Source organism: Somniosus microcephalus, unplaced genomic scaffold (genome assembly GCF_052327205.1).
Source record: "Somniosus microcephalus isolate GS21.2 unplaced genomic scaffold, FLI_Smic_1.0 unresolved_chr3, whole genome shotgun sequence".
Lineage (NCBI taxonomy): Eukaryota > Metazoa > Chordata > Chondrichthyes > Squaliformes > Somniosidae > Somniosus > Somniosus microcephalus.
Genome location: NW_028225181.1, coordinates 70,345,483 through 70,363,180, shown reverse-complemented (window position 1 = coordinate 70,363,180; position 17,698 = coordinate 70,345,483). Strand labels below are relative to the sequence as shown.

Sequence of the window (17,698 nt, the reverse complement as noted above, 5' to 3'; positions counted from 1 at the left end):
TGATTGAATTTTTTGATGGGGGTGACTAGGTGTGTGGATGAGGGCAGTCCAGTTGATGTAGTCTACATGGACTTCAGTAAGGCTTTTGACAAAGTCCCACATGGGAGACTGGTCAAGAAGGTAAGACCCCATGGGATCCAGGGCAATTTGGCACATTGGATCCAAAATTGGCTTAGTGGCAGGAGGCAGAGGGTGATGGTCGAAGGTTGTTTTTGTGACTGGAAGCCTGTGTCCAGTGGTGTACCACAGGGTCTGGGTCCTTTGCTGTTTGTAGTGTACATTAATGATTTAGATATGAATGTAGGAGGTATGATCAGTAAGTTCGCAGATGACACGAAAATTGGTGGAGTGGTAAATAGCGAGGAGGGAAGCCTCAGGCTACAGGAGAATATAGACGAGTTGGTTAGATGGGCAGCACAGTGGCAAATGGAATTTAACCCTGAAAAGTGTGAGGTGATGCATTTTGGGAGGACTAACAAGGGAATACACAATGAATGGTGGAACCATAGGAAGGACAGAGGATCAGAGCGACCTTGGTGTGCATGTACATAGATCCCTGAGGGCAGCAGGACAGCTAGATAAGGTGGTTAAGAAGGCATATGGGATACTTGGCTTCCTTAGCCGAGGCATAGAATAAAAGAGCAGGGAGGTTATGATGGAGCTGTACAAAATGCTAGTTCGGCCACAGCTGGAATACTGTGTGCAGTTGTGGTTGCCACACTATAGGAAGGATGTGATTGCATTGGAGAGGGTGCAGAGGAGATTCACCAGGGTGTTACCTGGGCTGGAGCGCTTCAGCTATGAAGAGAGACTGGACAGGCTGGGGTTGTTTTCCTTAGAGCAGAGAAGGCTGAGGGGGGACCTGATTGAGGTGTACAAAATTATGAGGGGCATAGATAGGGTAGATAGAAAAGAACTTTTCCCCTTAGTAGAGGGGCCAATAACCAGGGGGCATAGTTTCAAGGTAAAGGGCAGGAGGTTTAGAGGGGATTTGAGGAAAAGCTTTTTCACCCAGAGGGTGGTTGGAATCTGGAACTCGCTGCTTGAAAGGGTGGTAGAGGCAGGAACCCTCCCAACATTCAAGAAGCATTTAGATGAGCACTTGAAACACCATAGCATACAAGGCTACGGACCAAGTGCTGGAAAATGGGATTAGAATAGACGGGGCTTGATGGCCGGTGCGGACACGATGGGCCGAAGGGCCCCTTTCTGTGCTGTATAAATCTATGACTCTATGGTAGCACTCTTGCCTCTGAGGCATAAGGTTGTGGGTTCAAGTCCCACTCCAGAGACTTGAGCACAAAAATTCAGGCTGACAGTCCAGTGCAGTACTGAGGCACTGTCAGAGGTGGCGTCTTTCGGATGAGACATTAAACTGAGGCCCTGTCTGCTCTCTCAGGTGGATGTAAAAGATCCCATGACACTATTTTGTGAAAGAAAGACTTGTATTTATATAGTGCTTTCATGACCAGCAGACGTCTTGAAGTGCTTTACAGCCAATGAAGTACTTTTGAGGTGTAGTCACTGTTGTAATGTGGGAAAGAGCAGGGGAAATATCCCCGGTGTCCTAGTCAATGTTTATCCCTCAATCAATGTAACAAAAGGATAGTAGCAAAATACTGCGGATGCTGGAAATCTGAAATAACAACAGGAAATGCTGGAAACACTCAGCAGGCCAGGCAACATCCGTAGAGAGAGAAACAGAGTTAACAAAAAGATAGATTATCTGGTCATTATCACATTGCTGTTTGTGGAAGCTTGCTGTGTGCTATTTGACTGCTGCATTTCCTACATTACAACAGTGACTACACTTCAAAAGTACTTCATTGGCTGTAAAGCACTTTGGGATGTCCGGTGGTGGTGAAAGGCACTATAGAAATGCAAGTCTTTCTTTCTTCACTGGTCTCACCAGCGACCTCTTCTGGCTGATGGTTGATTGACAGACGATAGTCCGTGCATGCGCACAAGGAGCGGCGGTTTGGACCGAGTCCGGCACAGCGACCCCTCCCGGTCACCAAGGGTAATAACCGCGCATGCCCAGAGGAGACCAACCCCCCACCCCCACTCGGCGCTGCAGCTGCGTGGTGGGACCCTGCCAGACGGAGTCGGCGCGGGCCATGCCGGGGAAAGGCCTTGGTGTCGGTTCCAGAGTCGTGATCGGTGATGCAAAGTGAGTTTTCTCCGCTCCGATCGGGTGGAGAATCGCGCGGGTGGGGGGACTGGTGGATCGGGAGAGAATAAAGAGAAATAGAAAAACCTGAGAGTCCGCAAGGCCCCGGACCGAGCGGCGTCAGTTGGACGGAGCACGTGATCTCCTCGGACACGTGACCCGGGCCCAGGGCCTGATTAACGGGAGCTTCCGACCAATAGGGAGCGAGTGGGGCGGGGCTGGCGGAGCAAGCCGGTGGCGAGTCCTCCAACCAACCAATCGGGGAGCCCGAGGGGCGGGACTAGCGCTGGCTGTTTGTCTGATCCGCAGGGCAGCGAGTTTCTCCAGTCCCTTGTTCAGGGCCCGGGGCCAGGGGAGGCTGTGGGCCTTTATTCCCCTCATTGGACACAAGGCTCTTTGGCTCACAACACACTGGCTCAGGTTTTAATAGAGACTTTTTAAATTCATCAATAAAAGCAGATAAACCCCGTGCTTCTGTAGAACAAACTTTCTAATATTTTATAGAATCAGAATCGTTACAGCACAGAAGGAGGCCATTCAGCCCGTCGAGCCCGTGCCGGCTCTCTGCAAGACTACTTCAGCTAGTCCCACTCCCCGCCCTTTGCCTGTAACCCTGCAAATTTCTTTACTTCAGGTACTTATCCAATTCCCTTTTGAAAGCCGTGATTGAATCTGCCTCCACCACCCTTTCAGGCAGTGCATTCCAGATCCTAACCACTCGCTGAGTAAAACAAGTTTTTCCTCATGTCGATTTTGGTTATTCTGCCAATCCCCTTAAATCTGTGTGCTCTGGTTGTCGACCCTTCCACCAATGGGAACAGTTTCTCTCTATCTACTCTGTCCAGAACCCTCATGATTTTGAATACCTCTATCAAATCTCATCTCAACCTTCTCTGCTCTAAGGAGAATAACCCCAGCTGCTCAAGTCCATCCACCTAACTGAAGTGCCTCATCCCTGGAACCATTCTTGTTGTGTATGTACCTTTTAAGAGAATAACTGGTCTCAGACTGCAGTACTGGCAGTGACCACCCCTGTATAAAAGGCGCTAGAGAGCCTCTGTTTAGTTTCATTATGGACTTCCACCAGTAAACATCTGTTTGTGTTCACTCCTGCTAGTCCGTGTCTAAATCATTCACGGACTTAACACTGGCGACGAGTAAAGAAACGAACTTACCTGCAACTCAGCAGCAGCTCCGACGACGTTGAAGGTCGGAGCCAGAAGAAAGAAAAAAAATAGAGGCCATTGAAACTCGAGAAACGGTCGTCGACCGTCAATCATCGGGTTCAAGGCTTTGCAGGAGCGACTTTCCAGAGCCAGGCTGGGTTCCTCGGTCCGTGGTTTCCCAGCTAATCGGGCTGGTGGCAGGTAGTGCTCTGATCCTTCCTGGGCTGCGGCAGGCTGAAGCTCGATCGGGTGGCCTTTCAACGGGGCCGGGCAGCGAGTCGGGAAGCAAAGAGAGAGAGGGTGGAGCACACAGTGCGTGGCCGGTGTTTCGAAGCTGGGCAGCGTTCGGACCTCAGAAGAGGGAGGGAAGTGTCCCAGAGGGTCCGCTCCACGACGGGAAAATAATAAAAGAAAAAGAATACGCGCAAGAAACCGTGGAAAGCAGCGCTAACAACAGCGGGGAAGAAGACAAAGCGCGGGAGGCGCCATTTTGTTAAATTGGAGAAGAAGGCAAAGCGCGGGAGGCGCCATTTTAGATTTGCAAGATGCCAAAGACTGGCTGTATCACTGCTTTTGATACATTAGAGGACTGGACCACGTATGTGGAAAGAGTAGAGGTATATTTCGAGGCAAACGATATAGCGGAGGGGAAAAAGGCATCGATATTGTTAAACTTAATGGGCGCTAGAACGTACGGCCTATTGCGGGATCTGATTACTCCAGCCAAACCGAAGGTGAAGCGTTTTAACGAAATTGTTGCTGTTCTACAGGAGCACTTAAACCCTGCACCGCTGTTGATAGCAGAAAGATTTAAATTCCACAGGAGAACTCAGCACAAAGATGAGAGCAATGCTGAGTATCTTACGGAACTGCGCAAGCTATCAAAGCACTGCCAGTTCGGAACAGGACTGGCAGATACCCTACGGGACAAATTTGTCTGTGGACTCCTGAGTGAAGGAACACAGAAGAAGTTACTCACAGAAAAAGAGCTGACGCTAGATCAGGCTTTCAGCGTGGCAGTATCGTATGAAGCAGCAGCCAGGGAAGCTGCAGAAATTCAACAAAAACCACAGGAATACGGCACCCACGAAATGACACGGGGATTTGCAAAATGTTATCGCTGCGGCAGAACTAACCATGACCAGAAGGACTGCTGGTCCAAAGACAAAATATGCAGACAATGCGGGAAGATTGGACACATTGCACGAGTTTGTAGGTCTGGGAAGAAGACCAGCGACCACAAAAAGGCTACTAAGGAACCGTACAAGAAAGTACAAAAGATGACAGACAGTAGTTCCAAAGACCAGATGAGCGATAGTGAATCCGGAAACAGGAGACTAAGCTGTCTCAAACTTCACAATGTAATCGCTAAAGAGGATCACCGAACCATTTGGGTCACCCTCACGATAGCAGTGTCCCAAGTCAAAATGGAATTGGATACAGGATCAGCCCTGACCATCATGAATCGACGAGACTACGAGCGGCTATTTTCACACATACCCTTGAGAGAGACATCCATCATCTTGACGACATATACGGGGCAAAAAGTATACCCCAGAGGAAAAATAAGGGTGCCTGTCGAATACAATGGCAAGAAAATACGGGAATTGTATCTCTACATACTGCCAAATGGTGGACCACCGTTATTGGGATGGGAATGGATCAGGAAGATAAACTTGGATTGGCATTCCATTCATGCAATGACGGTGGACGGTAAAAAAGATGACGACGTCACTCCTGGACGATTGTCAACAATCTTAGCTAACGCCAAAGAGGTATTTCAACAAGAACTGGGCACGCTTAAAGGCGTAACCGCCTCGTTAAAAATAGAAGAGAATGCAGTTCCCAAGTTTTTCAAAGCGAGACCGGTACCATATGCAATTCGCCCAGCTGTCGAGGCAGAGCTGGAGAAGGCGGGTGTGTTGTCTAAGGTCGACTGGAGTGAGTGGGTGACACCCATCGTTCCTGTCATGTAGAAAACGTTAAGCAATAAGTCCGGAGAGCCAAGGAAGATTCGCATCTGTGGGGATTTCAAGGTGACGGTGAACCCTGTCCTTCACACAGTACAATATCCTCTTCCAAGGATAGAAGACATCTTTGCCTCACTGGAGGGAAGCGTTTTACAAAAATTGACCTAGCACAAGCATATTTGCAGATGGAGGTTGAAGAGTCCTCTAGGAAGTATCTCACGATAAACACTCACAAAGGTCTTTACCAATATCATCGATTGGTATTCGGAGTAGCATCGGCTCCGGCGATATGGCAAAGAGCGATGGAACAAGTCCTGCAAGGGATTCCGGGGACTCAGTGTTACTTGGACGACATCCTTGTAACAGGTGAAGATGACAGTGAACACCTTAACAACCTAGAACAGGTGCTCATTGACTACGGGAACATGGGTTGCGAGCCAACCGCCCCAAGTGCGAATTTTTTAAGAAACAGATATCGTATTGTGGCCACGTGATTGATGAAGAGGGGTTACATAAGTCCCCTGACAAAATTGAAGCGGTTGTTAAGGCCCCAGCGCCTGAAAATGTGTCGCAACTGAGGTCATTCCTTGGGTTGGTGAATTACTATCATAAGTTTTTGCCGAATTTGTTGACAATTCTGCATCCACTGAACGCCCTGCTACGAACGGGGGTAGCATGGAAATGGAGCGATGATTGTAAACGTGCTTTTCAGAAGAGTAAGGACTTAATCACTTCGAAGGAAGTATTGGCTCACTACAACCCAGCACTGCCAATCAGGCTGGCGTGTGATGCGTCTCCCTACGGCATTGGGGCGGTACTGTCACATAAATTCCTTGATGGTTTGGAGAGGCCGATAGCTTTTGCGTCACGCTCGTTAACTTCTGCCGAGCGTAACTACGCCCAGATTGACAGAGAGGCCCTCAGCCTAGTGTGGGGGGTGAAGAAGTTCAATCACTATCTGCACGGTCAAAAATTTACTCTACTAACCGATCATCAACCTCTTGTCTCCATTTTCAACCCTCAGAAGGGCGTACCGATAATGACAGCACAACGGCTGCAGAGATGGTCCCTTTTCCTAGGGGCACACCAATATGACATCGAGTACAAAGGAACTAAACAGCATGGAAATGCTGATGGATTGTCACGTCTACCGTTGCCGACGGTGGAAGAAGAAGACCTTGCAGTGGATCCAATGGAGTTATTCCACTCGACCATAGTCGAATGTCTCCCTGTGACGAATGCAAACATAGAAAAGGAAACACGGAATGACCCAACACTATCACGGGTCTATGATTTAACGGTGAAGGGATGGCCAGCACATGGCGAACCACTGCTGCCAGCATTCTCGTCAAGAAGAGAACAGCTGTCAGTGTGCAGAGGAACCTTGATGTGTGGATCCAGAGTAGTAATTCCACCATAATTGAAGGATAGAGTGCTCAATGAGCTTCATGAGGGTCATCTGGGTGGGGTAAAAATGAAGAACATAGCCAGAGCATTTGTGTGGTGGCCGGGAATCGATAGAGAAATCGAAGAGATGACCAAGAGCTGTGCAGGATGCCAGAAGGTCCAAAACGCCCCACCACAAGCTCCTCTGCATCCATGGGAGTGGCCCTCATCTCCATGGCAAAGGGTGCACATTGATTTTGCTGGTCCCTTCATAGACTCGATGTTTTTAATTGCGGTGGATGCACATTCAAAGTGGCCAGAGGTAATAAAAATGTCCTCAACCACCACGGAAAAAACTATCACAGTTTTACGAACAATATTCGCCAGGAATGGGCTGCCTGAACAGATTTGCTCTGACAATGGACCACAGTTTGTGTCTGAAGAGTTCCGGAGGTTCTTAAAGAACAATGGTGTTAAGCATTACACATCTGCCCCATATCATCCAGCCACTAATGGATTGGCCGAGAGGTTTGTCCAAACATTCAAGAAGGCTATCAAGGCAATGTGTAATGAAGATATACCCCTACAACACGAGGTGGACCACTTCTTGTTTGCCTACCGGAATGCGACACATGCGGTTACCAACCAAACTCCAGCCATGATGTTCTTCAATCGAAGACTACAATGCCGCTTGGATTTGGTTATGCCAAACGTCCGAAGAGATGTGGAGAACAGGCAGTTTCAGAATATGAATGAAAGGCTGACCAGTTTTGGCCCGGGACTACCGCACTGAGAAATGGCAGCCAGGAACGATTTGTACACGACAAGGACCTCTCATGTATACCGTGGACATTGGGGAGAGCATTGTAAGACGCCATGCTGACCAGATTCTAGAGTCACTGGAAAACGTCAACTCCACACCACGATCTGATACACCTGGTAATGAAATCGACGTTCCAATTGCAGCTACCGCAGAACCGGTAATATTGGAAACAGATGAACCAAACAACGACATTGATTCCGACTGAACATTGCCAGAAGAACCTGTTACCCCAAAGAGGCGTTATCCAGACAGAATCAGGAAGCCTCCTCAAAGACTGAACTTATAATTGCTTAAACTTAACCACTGTATCTAGTAACTGTAATTGTGATTGTAATTCGTTATCATTTAGTTGTTAAATGAATGTTATGTACTGTTTATCTAAAAGGGGAGGAATTGTTGTGTATGTACCTTTAAGAGAATAACTGGTCTCAGACTGCAGTACCGGCAGTGACCACCCCTGTATAAAAGGCGCTAGAGAGCCTCTGTTTAGTAAACATCTGTTTGTTTTCACTCCTGCTAGTCCGTGTCTAAATCATTCACGGACTTAACAATTCTTGTAAATCTTTTCTGCACCCTCTCGGAGGCCTTCACATCCTTCATAAAGTGCGGTGCCCAGAATTGGACACAATACTCCAGTTGAGGCCGAACCAGTGTTTTATAAAGGTTGATCATAACCTCCTTGCTTTTGGATTCTATGCCTCTATTTATAAAGCCCAGGATCCCATATGCTTTTTTAACTGCTTTCTCAACCTGCCCTGCCACCTTCAATGATTTGTGCACACATACCCCCAGGTCTCTCTGTTCATGCACACATTTTAGACTTATACCCTTTAGTTTATATTACCTCTCCTCATTCTTCCTACCAAAATATATCAGTTTGCACTTTTCTGCGTTAAATTTCATCTCCCATGTGTCCGCCCATTCTACCAGCCTGTCTATGTCCTCTTGCAGTCTATCACTATCCTCCTCACTGTTCACTATACTTCCACGGTTTGTGTCATCTGCATATTTTGAAACTGTGCCCTGTACACTCAAGTCTATGTCACTAATATATATTCTATAATATCTATATATATCTCAAGTAAAGCAGTGGTCCTAGTACCGACCCCTGGGGAACACCACTGTACCTTCCTCCAGTCTGAAAAACAACCGTTCACCACTACTCTCTCTTTCCTGTCACTTTGCCAATTCCGTATCCATGCTGCCACTGTCCCTTTTATTCCATGGCCTTCAACTTTGCTGGCAAGCCTATTATGTGGCACTTGTCGAACGCCTTTTGGAAATCCATGTACAACATGTTAACCGCATTGCCCTCATTAACCCTCTCTGTTACCTCATCAAAAACCTCTATCAGAATCAGAGCGGCCGGGCCAGGCAGACGTGCGGCCAGGGCCCTGGCACCAGGAAACCCAGGGTGCAGCGCCTCCCCCATCCGAGTCGCCGCTTCTCGGTTTCTTCAGCCGGTTCCACCAAGTCTGACTCGGGACAAAGGGCAGGAGCCAGGGTCCCAGAATGGCCCGCGGCCCCGGGGAGCATGCGCACTCTCAGCAGGGAAATCAGCGCGTTGGGTAGAGTGGTTTCTGGGGCGCGGTGATTGTGGGTGCTGCGGCCGCCATTAGTCAGCAGCTGTGGGGAAGAGTTATACTGCAGGCTGACGGAAGGTAGGGCCCTGGCCGCCTGTGTAGGTCTTTTGTTGCTTCAGTTTGAGCTGGACTGGAGATGGAAGAGAAGTTGCTGGGTTTAACCCCCAGTACTTCTGGGTCCAGGAGGACCCAACAATTTCCATTGTGTGACAGTCAAGGGAGGTGGATTCTGGGGAGATTAGGTTGTTACACAGACACTGTCCCTACAATGTAAAATAATATTGTTTTAGGAATAAGTATTTCTGTAGAGGCTTTTAATCCAGTTTACATCTACAGATTTGTTTTAATTCATTCTTCGGATGTGGGCGTTGCTCGCAAGACCAGAATATGTTGCCAATCCCCATCTTCCCGTTGAGAAGGTGATGGTGGGCCGCCTTCTTGAACCGCTGCAGTCCGTGTGGTGAAGGTACTCCCACAATGCTGTTGTGTAAGGAGTTCCAGGATTTTCACCCAGTGATGATGTAGCAATGGCGATATATGTCCAAGTCAGGATGATGTGTGACTTGGAGGTGATGGTGCTCCCATGCACCTTCTGCCTTTGTCCTTCTAGGTGCTGGAGGTTGCAGGTTTTGGAGGTTCTGCCAAAGTTCTGGTCGAGTTGCAGATGTATAAATTCCATCTCCTTCTCCCACTCCCACCTCTCTCTCTCTCTCTCTCTCTCTCTCTCCCCTCCCATAGAGGCCAGAGGCCCAGACCAGGTGATAGATTCCCTTCACTGAGGGACATCAGTGAACCAGTGGGAATTTATGACAATCCGGCAGCTTTCATGGTCACTTTTTTCTAGTGCCGGCCCCACAAATGACCAGATTCATTGAGCTCAATTTCACAACCTGCCTCTTTAGTGGGTTCTCTCTCACGCTCCCTGTTTTAAATTCATTTTACAGGGTATTAGAAGGGGAGGATTTGCAGACGGGAAACTCAAACCACACATCACGTCAAGATCTGACAGTCACTCGATTCATCAGGAACTGAATATCATCGGCCTTTGAATATGGAAGCAAAAACCACCGTTCGCACCAGGGAGAAACCGTACACGTGTTCTGTGTGTGGACAAGGCTTCACCCGATCCTCTGGCCTATCGCAACACAAGTGCATTCACACCGGGGAGAGGCCGTTCCCCTGCTCTGTGTGTGGGAAGGGATTCGCTCAGGCATCCATCCTGCTGACACACCAGCGAGTTCACACTGGGGAGAGGCCGTTCACCTGCTCTGAGTGTGGGAAGGGATTCACTGATCCATCCATCCTGCGGAGACACCAGCGAGTTCACACGGGGGAGAGGCCGTTCACCTGCTCTGAGTGTGGGAAGGGATTCACTTATTCATCCCACCTGCTGACACACCAGCGAGTTCACTCCGATGAGAGACCTTTTAACTGTTCGGACTGTGGGAAGTGCTTTAAAAGTTCCTGGGAACTGCTATTCCATCAACGTGTTCACACTGATGAGAGACCGTTCAGGTGCTCTCACTGCGGGACTGGGTTCAGGCGATCATCTGAGCTCACTACACCAGCGCACTCACACTGGGGAGAGGCCGTTCACCTGCTCCGAGTGTGGGAAGGGATTCACTCGCTCATTCACCCTGCTGAATCACCAGCGAGTTCACTCTGACGAGAGACCTTTTAAATGCTCGGACTGTGGGAAGTGCTATGTAACTTCCTGGGAACTGATACGCCATCAACGTGTTCACACTGATGAGAGACCGTTCAGGTGCTCTCACTGCGGGACTGGGTTCAGGCAGTCATCTGAGCTCGCTGCACACCAGCGCACTCACACTGGGGAGAGACCGTTCACCTGCTCCATGTGTGGGAAGGGATTCACTCGTTCATCCAACCTGCTGACACACCAGGGGGTTCACTCTGGGGAGAGGCCGTTCACCTGCTCCGTGTGTGGGAAGGGATTCACTCACTCATCCCACCTGCTGAAACACCAGCGAGTTCACCAGTGACTGCAGGGGTTGGATTCTGCTGTTGCTGCTGTTAATCACATCCAGGACTGAACCATGTTCATTCTGACAGGTAGGGATTGTTTCTGCTGATAACTCCGGGAACGGGGCTGGAGTTTAATATTCTGGATAGATGTCAAATAAACCAGCTTTGTTTTAACACATTGTTGTAGATTTTCTTCATTCCCTCCTGAATGTTTAGCATCACCTGGCTGGAGCTCACAAAGGACAAACTGGGGGAGGATCATACGGCGGGAACAGAACTTCCTGCACACAGTCCTTCAGGGCCACACTAAGAGGGGTAAACGGAACTTTGGTCTTGTCTCTCTTCACTGACCGCAAAGTTGCCGTGTGGGTTAATCTCGAGGCGTGTGAGAAACGTGTCCCAGCCACTCTCTGCCATGGTTCAGAGCTCCTAGGCACGGAACAGAATGCTCCTTTAGGAATGTACCCCAGTGCTTTTATTTTAATAGCCTTATTAACCTGTGTTGCTACTTTTAGTGATTTGTGTATCTGTATCCCTGGATCCCTCTGCTCCTCCAGCCCATTTAGACTCTCTGGGGGAAATTCGGTGGCGCCCCTTTTGGGTCGCAAACGTCACCGGGGCTGATTTTAGCCCCCTGACAAACTTAGCGCCCCAAGCAGGAGGCAGGGTGCTACTGGAAGCGCACCCCTCCCTTTTGAGTCGCTACGAGTGAATTTCACGGTGCTTCGTGTAACAGCGCCACGCCCGGCGGCACATAGCACCACGTCATAGCAGACCTCCCTCCCTGATTAAAGGGGAGGGGCCTAGCACTGCGCACACCAGGGCCCTGCTGGACCACCGGGGAGCGGGGTGTCGGATCAAGAGGAGCACCGGGCTGAGCGATCGCGGCCAGCACCCCGAAGAAGGAAGGGGAAGGGGGCAGATGCTGGCAGTCGGCCAAAATAAAAAGTTGCCGCCCGGCACCTGCCCTTTAAGTGGCATCGCCACGGCTGCAGGAACGACCCCTGACCCTGTCGGACATATTGTCCGGTGATAGGCCAGGGGTTGTATACCCAAGTTTGCAGCCGGCGTGCTGGGCATTGCGATGATGTCATTGCCAGCGGTGTAGTGCCACGGGGCGTTACCACCACCGCTAACCTCCCGCTGAATATCACAGGATGCCATAATCACAGGATGCACAAAGTAACCGAATTCCACACCCTTGCCCAAGTAGTGAGTGGCCTCCTTATTCTTCCCACCAAAACACACCACCTCACACTGATCTACAGTGAAATTAATTAACACACCACCTCATACTGATCTACAGTGAAATTCATGAACACACCACCTCACACTGATCTATCGTGACATTCATTAACACACCACCTCACACTGATCTATAGTAAAATTCATTTGCCAATTACACCCCCATGCTGAAATTTATTAATGGCTTCTTGCATTTTGTCTTCCTTAGTATTAACTCCATCTTTTTTGGTGTTTTCGACAAACTTTGAAATTGTTCTTCTGATTCCTGAGTCCAAATCGTTTATGAACAACAGTGCTCCCAGCCCCGATCCCTGTGGAACACCACTGTACCTGAACTCTTTAAATCACTCTGCTCCTCTACTCCTTTTAAAGTTTTACATAAGAACATAAGAATTAGGAGCAGGAGTGGGTCACACGCCCCCTCGAGCCTGCTCTGCCATTCAATAAGATCATGACTGATCATCGACCTCAACTCCACTTTCCCACCTGATCCCCATATCCCTTGATTCCCCTAGAGTCCAAATATTTATCTATCTCAGCGTTGCATATACTCAAAGACTCAGCATTCACAGCCCTCTGGGGCAGAGAATTCCAAAGATTCACAACCCTCTGAGTGAAGAAATTCCTCCTTATCTCAGTCTTAAATGGCCAACCCCTTATCCTGAGATTATGCCCCCTAGTTCTACACACTCCAGCCAGGGGAAACAACCTCTCAGCACCTACCCTGTCAATAACCCTCAAAATCTTGTATGTTTCAACTTAAAATGTACATTTCCCTTCATTTTTCCTCCCAAAATGTATCACTTCACATATCTCTACACTAAATTTCATCTGACCTCTACCTGTTCAATCTACTAACCCATGTATATCACTTTAAATCACTCTTCACAGTTCCCCACACTCCCTATTGTAGTCTCATCTAGATATTTTGATCTTGTGCTCCATAAAGCCAAGCCCAGATCATTTGTCTATATTGAGAAGAGCAATGGTCCCAACACTGACCCTGGGGGACGCCACTGTTTACATCCCTCCAGTCTGAACATCCATTAACCACTACTCTCTGTCCTTTACAAAACTTCCTATCCATGCTGCCCCACTCCCTTTAATACCGTGAGCCTTAACTTGTCCTCCCACTTTTAACTGTTTGTGTATCTGAGCCGCTTGTTTCCTACAATACAACACTGTCAGTGACTACACTTCAAAAGTACTTCATTGGCTGTGAAGCACATTGCGACGTCCTGAGGTGGTGAAAGCTGCTATATAAATGCAAGTCTTTCTTTCTTGTAGGTTTTAGAGATATTAACATAACAAGGCTAAAATTCATTGACATCAAATGTCTTATGTAATATGCATTATGCGAAAGAGAAGTTTAGTCTGAGTTAGAAACTCAAACAGGTGTTTCACTGCAGCCAGGTCGCTATGGCAACACTGAAAAGACATTCCATTCACTGAATCGACTGGTTGGAATCTGTAATCATCAGGGGAAAGAACAGAGTGTGTTTGTTATTAAACACAATATAAGCTTAAAGCAGAGTGAGTAGTAGAATAGATTAAATTATAATGTGTGCTGTTCATACGTACAATTGTGAAACTATAAGAAATAACATAATTAACAGCAGGCATGGTAGTTTAGGGATGATGAGAACATTACTGAAGAAAAGTAACTGTTGGGAACCAGGGAATCACAGAATCCCCACAGTGCAGATAGAGGCCATTTCGGCCCATCGAGCCTGCACCGACACATATCCCACCCGATCCCCGTAACCCCTACACCAACACATATCCCCGTAACCCCACTTATTTAATCCCCCTAACGCTAAGGGTCAATTTATCATAGCCAATCAACCTAACCCGCACATCTTTGGACTGTGGGAGGAAACCGGAGCACCCGGCAGAAACCCACGCAAACACGGGGAGAATGTGCAAACTCCACACAGACAGTCACCCGAGGCCGGATTCGAACCCGGGTCCCTGGCGCTGTGAGGCAACAGTGCTAACCACTATGCCACCGTGCTTGTAAATCACAGACTAGTGAACTTCCAGCTGTCTTTTCCTCGCTTCCTGCCAAAACCCAGCAGAGAAGACAAAGAAGAGTCAGGTGCCAGAGATGGATCACTGCAGGGTATAAAAGTGAGGGGATACTGATGTAAGGGGGCAGTCAGGACTGGAGATCAAGCTCAGGGCACCTGAGGTTCCATCCAGTGGGCTGACCTCATGTAATGTTAGTGGGAGTGGTGTACAGACCTCCAAACAGTAATGCAGAGGTTGGGGATGACATTAAATGGGAAATTAGAGACACGTGCAATAAGGGCACAGCAGTTATCATTGGTGACTTTACATATAGATTGGGCTAACCAAATTAGTAACAATACTGCGGAGGAGGAATTCCTGGAGTGTATATAGGATGGTTTCCTGGACCAATATGTCGAGGAATCAACTAGAGATCATGCCATCTTAGACTGGGTATTATGTAATGAGAAAGGATTAATTAGCAATCTTGTGCGAGGCCCCTTGGGTCAGAGCGATCATAAGATGATAGAATTCTTCATGAAGATGGAGAGATCCCACAGCAGGATCTGCCATGAAACATTCCACAAACATTCCTCTATAAAGTCCAGTCCAGAAAAATATCAAATGGCTTGATGTATAGATGTAGATTTGCCTTTTACAAATTCTTGAAAGTGAGGCAATGTAAGATCCCACAACAGTGCAGTCTGGAATTAAATCAGTATTATCTCATGGTCTATATTCTCTAGGTTTTTCAGACATGAGATTCAGTACCAATGCACACAGCAGATAACTTGAACACAGACAAGCCCTGCATACACATCAGCTTTTGCTGTCTGTCTCTCTCTCTCACACACACACACACACACAGGCCAGCCTTAAGATTGCCATAAATCACTGTCAGCAATCAAAGAAAGTTGATTTCTTTCATTGCTCCGCTCTGTTTGGCAGTTTAAAAACAAACAGAGAGTATTCAGTATTTTATCTTTTCACTTTGTGGTCTACAGAAACAGGCTTTCTATTCTGCAACGTGCCTTATGATTTCATGTCTCTCTCACTCTCACTGACTGTCTGCCACTCACACAGTCTCCCTCCCACCCACACTGAACTAAAATGAACAGTAACATGACACACACACACAGACAGACTCTGCAATTTGCAGACACACAGACACCCACTCACATACAGACACACTCACACAGACTCTACAATTTGCAGACACACAGACACCCACTCACATACAGACACTCACACAGACTCTGCAATTTGCAGACACCCACTCACATACAGACACACTCACACAGACTCTGCAATTTACAGACACACAGACACCCACTCACATACAGACACACTCACACAGACTCTGCAATTTACAGACACACAGACACCCACTCACATACAGACACACTCACACAGACCCTACAATTTACAGACACACAGACACCCACTCACATACAGACATACTCACAGACTCTGCAATTTGCAGACACACAGACACCCACTCACATACAGACACACTCACACAGACTCTGCAATTTGCAGACACACAGACACCCACTCACGTACAGACACACTCACACAGACTCTGCAATTTACAGACACACAGACACCCACTCACGTACAGACACGCTCACACAGACTCTGCAATTTACAGACACCCACTCACATACAGACACACTCACACAAACTCTACAATTTGCAGACACACTCTTCTTCTTCTTCTTAGGCAGTCCCTCGGAACCGAGGATGACTTGCTTCCACATTAAAAATGAGTGCTCAGGTGACTGATGTGTCCAATGTGGGACCGACAGTCTCTGTCACAGGTGGGGCAGACGGTGGTTGAAGGGGCGGGTGGGTGGGGTGCTTGGGTTGATGTGCGCTCCTTGCGCTGCCTGTGCTTGGCTTCCACTTGCTCCCGGCGAAGAGACTAGAGGTGTTCGGCGCATTCCCGGATGCTTCTCCTCCACTTTGTGCGGTCTTGGGCCAGGGATTCACAGGTGTCGGTGGGGATGTTACACTTTTTCAAGGAGGTTTTGAGGGTGTCCTTGAAGCATTTCGACTGCCCACCTGGGGCTCTCTTGCTGTGCCAGAGCTCCGAGTAGAGTGCCTGTTTTGGGAGTCTCGTTTCGGGCATGCTGACAATGTGACCCGTCCATTGGAGCTGATCGAGCGTGGTCAAAGCTTCGCTGCTGGGGATGTTGGCCTGAGCAAGAACACTGACATTGGTGCACCTATCCTGCCAATGGATTTGCAGGATCTTGCAGAGGCAGCGTTGGTGGTACCTCTCCAGTGCTTTGAGGTGCATGCTGTACATGGTCCATGTCTCTGAGTCATACAGCAGGGCGGGTATCACTGCTGCTCTGTAGACCATGAGCTTAGTGCCGGGTTTGAGGTCCTGGTCTTCAAACACTCTCCTCTTCAGGCGACCAAAGGCTGCACTGGCACACTAAAGGCGGTGTTGGACTTCGTCGTCGATGGCAGACACCCACTCATACAGACACACTCGCACAGACTGCAATTTGCAGACACAGACACTCACTCACATACAGACACACTCGCACAGACTCTGCAATTTGCAGACACTCACACATCCATTTTGAAAGGGGTGCAGCCTGGGAGCGGTTGAGTCACGTGACCCTGTGGCTGGGCCTCTGACCTCACAATGGGAGATGATGCAATCAGCTCGAGCTGGAAACCCTTAAATTAAATTAAAATCAAATCAACGGCCGGAAATGGTCACACAATGGGAGCAGTGACTGTGATGTATTGTGTGTTCTCCTCCCACCTGTGGTGGCACTGTCACAGCAGATAAATGGTTGGGTGTTCTCTTGGTTAAGTTTAGCTCTCTTTGTTTGGAACTTTCCAGAACTTCCCTTTCCTATCTGAATAAAGCACTTCATGTTTGAATCTCTGAGTTCTGAGTCCTAAATTGTGTCTAGGTAGAAAGGTACCGACACAACAAGTGGCGACGAGGATCGGATGAATCTGCATTGTGGGAACTTTCTTGTTTTCGACTACAAAACACTCGGAACAGAGATTGCAGCATCACATTAACGTTACGGCAGTGAGTAAACAGAAATTTTAATTTGAAACGTGAGATGGCTACTATATTAGAAAACATCGGTGATTTTGATGAAAATGTGGAGCAATGGAGCACATATACAGAACGTTTTGACTATTTTGTATTGGCGAATGCGGTGGCAAACGAAAAGGTCATGCCTATGTTTTTGAGTGTAATGGGGCCGAAGACATTCAATTTACTTCGCAGCCTTGTGCAGCCAGAAACTAAAACATATAAGCAACTAGTGGAAATTCTTGGAGCACATTTTTCAACAAAACCTCTGGTTATTGCTGAGAGATTT

At 48.1% G+C, this 17,698-nt stretch overlaps 1 pseudogene; it reads left to right on the top strand.

Moving 5' to 3' along the window:
- The first annotated feature begins 10,047 nt into the window (after positions 1-10,047).
- Positions 10,048-17,698, top strand: part of LOC147091923 (uncharacterized) — a 65,883-nt pseudogene continuing 58,232 nt past the window's right edge.